An 8,656-nucleotide genomic window follows, 5' to 3' on the forward strand; every position below is an offset into this window, starting at 1 on the left:
AATATTTCTGATTATTATGATGATGATGTAAGCCTCTTCTAATTTTTGGTACTATTTTTCCTCAATTTTTTGGCTTCTTTCACGTACAACACATGTACTATGTAAGTTTTTGAAACTCTGTCATCAAAGTTGCGTAATCTAGAGGTCCTTGACATAAGTGGCAACCCATTGACAAATGACATCCTGCCATCCCTCGGGGGATTCACATCTTTGAAGGAACTAAATCTGGCTTATATTGATTTGGACTCAGATCTTCATATTCAAGGTAGGACCATTTGTCCATTTCATTATTAATTAATAAAGCTAAGGCGTGTTGTTTTAATGGGGGAATTAGTTCATGATTGTTTCTGGGTAAGTGCATATACTTGAAATGTAACACACTATGTATTCAATTCCTTGTAGATTTATGCTCATCATTAAGGAATCTTGAGGTCCTTGATTTGTCTGAGAACAATTTCAACCACAGTGATATTATATCTGCTCTCAGTGAACCTTCATTCCTCATGTCTTTATATTTAGAAAATTGTTAATTGACTTATAGATCAATTTTTAGTAGAGTAAATATGTATTTTAGTCCCTGATTTTTGACCCCTTTTGCAAATTAGTCCTTATCTTTTTGAAATGTTAAAATAGTTCCTATCTTTGTATAAGTTTTGCAAAATAGTCCTTGCCGTTAAATTTGAAAGTAGCACCGTTAGTGAGATGCATTGTTGGTAATTTTAATGTCACATAGACTATCCAACATGACAAATTGTCCTAAATTGTAACACGTAGACTAAACTTTGATACAAAATTTAAAAAGTTGTCAAATATTTTCTTCTTCACTTGCTTCTTTTTCCTCAAATTAGGGTTTCTAAAGCTTCTCTCCTCTCAATTCCATTCTCTGGTTTAGGAAGTGTCAAATGAAATTTGCTTCTAGCAGTTTTCTGCTCAAGTGTTGGAGCTTTTATGCAGGCTTTGGTTTCTTCTCTTTCTCTTATAATTTACACATTGTTTTGGAGCTAGAGCTTCATGTATTTGAACATCCAATTAGAGAGAGAACAAGGAATGACCATTACTAAAAGCAAAAAAATATGTCAGTAAAAAGATCATTGAAAGTGTCAAGAGAGAATTGGAACAATGTGAAGCATGAAAAAGGCACTGGAAAAAAAGGAGACTGCTTGTAAGGAATCACTGACCAGAGCACAGGATGAGTCTACCAAGATATCTGAAGAAATATGTGAATGAAGTTCCTCAAGTTTTTGTATTCACAATATTTCTTCATATATCTTGGTAGACTCATCCTGTGTTATGGTTAGTGATTCCTTACAAGCAGTCTCCTTCGAAATACATGAAGAAATATTGTTTTTAGTAATGGTCATTCCTTGTTCTTTATCTAATTCGAAGTTCAAATACATGAAGCTCGAGCTCCAAAACAATGTGTAAATTATAAGAGAAAGAGAAGAAACAGGACATTAAATCATGTTTATTTTTCAAACTCTACAAGTTGTTGTAAGGTTTAATAATGGTCCTAGTCCATATCAATAGTTCCTTACTGTCATGGAAATTGTATAGATCCAAAGGAATTTACTACCATAAATTGCTTCAAAGCCTCCATAAAAGCTCCAACACCTGAGCAGAAAACTGCTAGGAGCAAATTTTATTTGACACTTCCTAAACTAGAGAATGGAATTGAGAGGAGAGAAGCTTTAGAAACCCTAATTTGAGAAAGAAGAAGCAAGTGAAGAAGAAAATATTTGATAATTTTTTTAAATTTTGCATCAAAGTCCAGCCTAGGTGTCATAATCTAAGACAATCTACCACGTTAGATAGTCTATGTGGCATTAAAATTACGAATAATGCACCTCACTAACGGCATTACTTTCAAATTTAACGACAAAAACTATTTTGCAAAACTTATGCAAAGAAAAGGACTATTTTCAACATTTCAAAAAGATAGAGACTAATTTGCAAAAAGCATCAAAAGTCAGGGATCAAAATACCTATTTACTCATTTTTAGTACTTCAAATACTTTTTGTATTAGAAATTTTTATCATTTCTTTTGGTTGAAAAATATATTTAAGTGCGATAGTTATATATATATATATATATTTAGATATATCAAGACTCACTTCGTTGGAGACCCTCGACTTATCTTTAAACAAGTTGAATGAGAGTATTCGGTGGCATCAAAGTTTGTTATCATCGTCCCAAAATTATATTAAGATTAGACATTTATTTCTTTTAGTTAATAATTTTATAAGATTTTTGCTTTATTTCTTGATTTTGCAAAACATTATTTACTTTAATCATTTTTTATGCATAATGATAATGAAAATAAGATTAAAACTATTAAAATAAACTAGTTGAATGCCTGTGCGATGCACGAGGCGGTATTTTACTGTAAGTGACATAAACACTATGTAGATTGTTTGTAAAAAGGATTGATTGTGTTGGAACCTTTTAAATAAAAATTATAAACAAAGATGACCATTAAAAGAGATAGATTCAAACAATAAATATAGACAGTTATAAAAAATGTTTCTGGATGTATAAACCAAGTTTGAGTGTGTATTAAAAGTTCCAATCATCAATTGTATTGTTTAACAATAATCAATAGAATGAATGCATAAAGATAAACATTATTGTTATTATCATATTTTCGTGCATCATTAACGAATGGATAACGGGGAAAAAAGGAAAACAAAATTATCAGGTTCACAGCGGTCACACAACGAAAAAATAAAAACAAATGCAAGACAATGAAGCGGAAGTTAAGATCCATGGATTTTTGTTTAAAATTGACGAAGCAACAACGATTGGGTAAATAATAGGAACCATGTATGAGGAAAAACATAATAAAGTAAATTGCATACCATTGGAGCTGATATAGTTAATATGTTGTCGGATTTGATAAGAAATGGGATAAAATGATGATTAAAAAAGGGAAAATTGTTCAAGCTGTTAAAAATAACAATAAAATAACTCAGTCGTCGAAGTTGATCTCTTCGTTGTCCCATTAGATATCTTTTCTGATGAGCACTTCCCATGCATGTTCGTCAAAACGGTAGTAGAAGACTACCACATCTCCGGGTATCAATTTATTTTCATGAAGAAAGTGTAACCCACCCCAAGATGAGTGCTCTCTTATTCCGACTTCCCCAGAGCCTCCGGTAGCACAGCCGAGACAACGATGGGTTCTCTGCCCCAGCGGGGATGGAGCGAAAGAAGTTTTGAGAATTCAAGAGAAGGTCACGGCGAGACGAGCCGTTTCTAATTAATGATAGGTGTCAAGTGGAAGTGCAGTGATGTATGCAGCTGAGGCAACCTAACAGACCGGTAGACTTGAACCTTGTTCCTACATGATTCGATCAATTCGATCAGGCACTAGTCATCCATTTTCATTGTTCAACTCTTTGACAACATGAAAAAACCAAAAACTTTGCCCCTCCTCTCTATCTATCCAAGGGATGGAAGGGCAGAGGCCTTTGGTGTCCCCTCCAGTCGAGAATTAGGGCCTCACAATGAATAGCCAATATATTTGCTTTTATCTCATGCCTTTCTTCGTTCATGGTTCGATATTCTGGTGTCCTAGACGTAGAGGAACCACACCAATCCATCCCGAACTTGGTGGTTAAACTCTACTGCGGTTCTGCAATTGCTGGGACATCATTGTGGATGGTGATGTCCTACTGGGTGCGTTTTGGAAGGTCGCGCTGTAGGGTAATAGATTTTTTTGAACCATAGACGAATCTGGAAGATGCTGCGGGAAGTATCTATATGAACAACACAAAGGATGGTCAAACAATTTGATGAGGAATGAATAATCAGGCAATGGAAGGAAAAAAAAACAACGACAAACTATTATAAATGATAAAAAGTGCAGTAAAACCCACCAAAGGGAGGTTGCTTTGTATCATGTCTTTTGTGATATCAGTTGTAAAAATGTATCTTCTAGTTGATATAACGGGCTTTACACGCGACTGGCGGTGTGTAGGTCCGATGACATCAACCGAGAAAGTAGTATTTTTGACACTCTCATTTAGATCGTGTACCCTTCTAAATTCCTTTAAACCATAAGCAAAGGAACATTTGCTACCATTTGTCCTTACTCGAATGAAATGTTTGTTGCCATCAAAGTGGAATTAAACATAGTTTGGGTATTTGCGCATCCATTGCCTATGATAAGAGAATGGAACTTGCAAAAGGTTCTGCATGGAAAAGAAGTCAACCAAAGTAGTTGATAATAAATGGAAATGAAGTTAAGTGTAAGATGGTTAAGTGTGAATCCTGACCTTTTGAACACGGAATGGTGCAGTAAATCTGATGGTGGCCATGCAATCGGATGGAGACTACACGAATGATGTAAAAATAGTAAGTAACCAAACGAACAGAGCAAATAGATATAACAAAGATGAAAATGAGAAAGCGTAGGAAAAAAGTTACAATAGTTGAGTGGGAACCGAAAGTGGTCATGTTTTTTTGTTGACGTAAAATGCGAAGAAGTTGAATAGGTGATGTAGTGTATATATATATATATATATATATATATATATATATATATATATATATATATATATATATATATATATATATATAGTATTTGTTGGGCTTGTAACTGGTGGTACGGTTAGTTCCATATAAACACCAATTAAATTAAATGGTGAGTCCCCGATGATCGGTTCAAAAAAGAGTTGTGAAGAGTCACAACTGATAGATGTGAACAACAGTGACGGTTCCCGATATTAATATTGTTGAGTACAAATGTATGATAATGATTACATCTAATGTATTATAGGGAGATACAATTGTAGTAATTGTGCAGTGCATTTATTAGGAACGGGGCCTGAGTGGTGTAACTTTGATTTGGGAGGGGGAAGTGGTTTTTTTTGTAGAAAAAGTGGAAGTTCAGAAGGCAAACCCATAGGAGTGTAAGGATGGATAGAAAGCGTGCATGAGAGGTGGAGGGAGTGGGAAAAGAAAACGTTCAGCAGCAATTGTGCAGTGCATTCATTAGGAACGCGGCTTGAGTGGTCTAACTTTGATTTGGGAGTGGAAAATTCATTTTTTTTTTTGTAGACAAAGTGGAAGTTCAGAAGGCAAACCCATAGGAGAGTAAGGACGGATAGAAAATGTGCAGGAGAGGTGGAGGGAGTGGGAAAAGAAAATGTTTATTTTTAATTTTGCACATGTCACAATCAGATATAATTGACAGCTCAGGTTTTTAAAATGCAACGTAATTGAATTGTAAGATGAAAGGATACTTGTTTATAAATTGGCAAATACTTCGTTGTAAACAACATTAGTGGTAATATTTTTTGGATTACCATCATTGTCATGTATGAGAATATGAAGTCCATATTTGCTTTTAACTCTTGAAAGTGCAACATATAGTTGGCCATGGCTAAAAATTGGGTGTGGCAAATATAGTCCTACGCGTTGCAATGATTGTCCCTGAGACCTCTTTATAGTCATAGCATAAGAAAATATAAATGGAAATTTCCTCCTAATAAGTTTGAATGGCCATGGAGATTTAGAAGGAGACATATTTATTCTTGGTATGTATGTTCTATTTCCTGTATTAGGCCCAGTAATGACTTCTGACTCAACCACATTAGAGCCAAGTTTGATGATAATGAGCCTAGTTCCATTGCACAGTCCATCAGTCTGGTCGAGATTTCGTATCAGCATGATTGGAGTTTCGACCTTAAGTTTTAATTTATGATTAGGTATGCCTGATGTTTGCAATGAATTCAGAAATTCAGGTGGCAATAATCCGAAAAGCAGGATTGAGTAGTTCGTCTAATTTATCGATACTATCCGTGCTGCAATACTCCCTTTCGTTATTGGATATAAGTGATAAGACATAATCATTTATTTTGTCAACAATTTCTTTTTTAGAGGCAAGAACAATTCTTTTTTGCAAGTAATCAGTGTTGCTATAGTTGCGTATCAAGTTGGGATATGTGGCTTCAACAATAGCATGGATAGGATCGGTATAGTCCTTTATAAGAAACTCATCTGGGATGGTGATTTCAAAAAATTTGTCATTACCTTGTCCAATTTTGTCATCTCCTATGTCAAGTAGCCAATCTGAAAATTGTTTGAGCTCTTGATTGTTGGGCTGCTCGTGAGCACTTGATAGCAACCTCATGTTTTTTTGTTAATCTAAGAATTTGACAATGGTTCCAAATGTATGATGCATTTATAGTTGCATGAACAATGTCTGAGCGATTGCCTTTTGGAACAATAGGTAATATCTGTCGGAAATCACCACCGAAAACTACAATTTTGCCTCCAAAAGGCATATTGTTGTGCATGATGTCTTTAAGGCTTTTATCTAGTGCCTCAAAAGCAAATCTGTGACACATTGGAGCTTCATCCCAGACTATTAGTTTTGTAACCTTCAATAATTCAGCTAACTCGCTGCCTTGATGAATATTGCATGTTGAATTCTGTGTTGCAGACACTGGTATAGCAAATTTGGAATATGTTGTCCGACCACCAGGTAATAGTAATGAAGCAATTCCACTTGATGGAACTGTACAAACAATTCCACCATTGGAGCGTATAGCAGATGATAAGGTTGTCCAAACAAATGTTTTGTCAGTTCCACCATATCCATAGAGGAAGTAAACTCCAGCTGATTGAGTGTTAACTACACGAATAATGGTATCGATAATAGATTTTTGCACATTTGTATTTATATATTGACATATTAAGAAATAGTAACATTCACTATTGTGATTGCGGAGTAGCTTAATAAAATCTGTAATAATTTGTGAATACCTGTGAGCAAATGGTATGTTCTGTTGAATTCTGCTGCCAGCATTTATTTTTCATATGCCATTTCATTGTGGATAAGTTTATTATGGTGTTGGTTGGGTGCATATCCTATTGGGTATGGCATGGATGAAAAATCTCGCAGGCTTCTTCTGTTGGCTTGTAGCATATTCTCAATCTCAATCAAGCATAAATGAATTGTTTCCTTTTCAGTAAGTTGGATACCTGTGATTAGTAAAGTAATAAACATAATGATTATGAGTAAACAAAAATTATTTAGAATATATAGAATTACCTTGTTTTCTATGATTGAATATGATATCATCTGTCATCCATTGCCATGTTTGTTGCCAAACATATTCTGGTCTGTCCATGGTGTTCATAAATAAAAGCTTGACAAATAATTTCCTTAGGTAGCGTGCAGTGCCCCAATTATTAGCTTCTTGTTAAGCACTAATAAATTCTTGATCACTACCTAGAAAGCCTTTTGCAAAACATGCTTTCCTAAATGTATCATATACCACACCATTGACTGTTTTAATGTCACTATAAGATTGTGCACCTTTGGCAGTGAATAGCATCATTCTGAGGTAAAACAATTCACCAGCTGAAGGTGGGACCCATATGAGTCTGCCTATTGTATTCCCTTGTTTTCTAGGTTACCAAAATCTTTTGCGGGAAACATAAACAAATCTTGACACATATTGATGATAAGTATGATCCCGTCCATAAGAACATATTTTGTTAGAATGCATCCAGGCTGTGAACATGGATTCTTTGATTGTATTTTTTGATAGGACTTCACCAATTTATTGATCATCTGTCCAGTAAACATGTTGTTGATTTTGAAGGTGGAAATATAGCCGCTCCACTATTGGGGAACGTCCGTGCATCGGGAATGCGAAAATTTTCCAACATGCTTTTGGGGGAGATACATACCTAATGATTCAAGAAGGATAGATATATTCTTAAAGATACAGTCGGATGTAGGTAAGTTTGAGATAAATATATAATATTATAATAAATAAAGTTTTGTGAAATGATGTTGTTATTTTAGTGAGGTGAGAATAGAAGCATACCTGCAATCAAGATATTGTTTAATTTCATCTTGAACCTGAGAGTGGCCACCATTCGAGGTGTGATCATTAAGAAGAGTGGTTGTGATACAGTCAGAACCTTTGTTGATGTATTTGAACAGATATTTGATTGATGTACTTTGATTGCACCATTCCACATTTAAGTGTGTTTTATATTTCAATAACAGTTGTGGATTGTATGGTACAACAAATCTGTTATTTAGTTCAATACAATTTTTCATCACTGTACATCCATCATTTCTTCTCCTATAAATTGGGAATCCATCTTGGTCAACAATTGTTGCTCCATGGAATTTTTTTGGAAAACATCTAATACACTTCCCATTGACCATACACGGTGATCTTTTATTTGCAAACCCATATGGTCCATGCATCATATGGCTGGAGACTATTTCAAATAATTCTGCATGGGTGTGTTTGTTAGGTATTTTTGCTGAAATGATGTGATCAATATCCTCTGGATTTGGTAATTTGTTTGAAGGGTGCAGAAAGATTAAAATGTGGGCATGTGACAATCCTCTTTTTTGCCACTCAATTGTATAAATAACTGCAATAAAGTTGGATCAATGATACTATAAACATCAATTTACAAAGTAGGAGAAAAGTCATAGATCTTTTTGTTACTTACATCCAATCATGTTACCAAAGATATTGCCATGTTTTAGGTCGTTCATCAATTGATTGAGTTTTATTTTGAAAACTCATATGATAATATCAGGGCAATTATGAGGGGTGAGATTGGATTGTGTGACCTTGCGTTGTATTTCTGGCCATGTTGGATTACATGTTATTGTTA

The sequence above is a fragment of the Glycine soja genome, chromosome 7, assembly GCF_004193775.1.
Source record: "Glycine soja cultivar W05 chromosome 7, ASM419377v2, whole genome shotgun sequence".
In the NCBI taxonomy this organism is placed as follows: Eukaryota; Viridiplantae; Streptophyta; class Magnoliopsida; order Fabales; family Fabaceae; genus Glycine; species Glycine soja.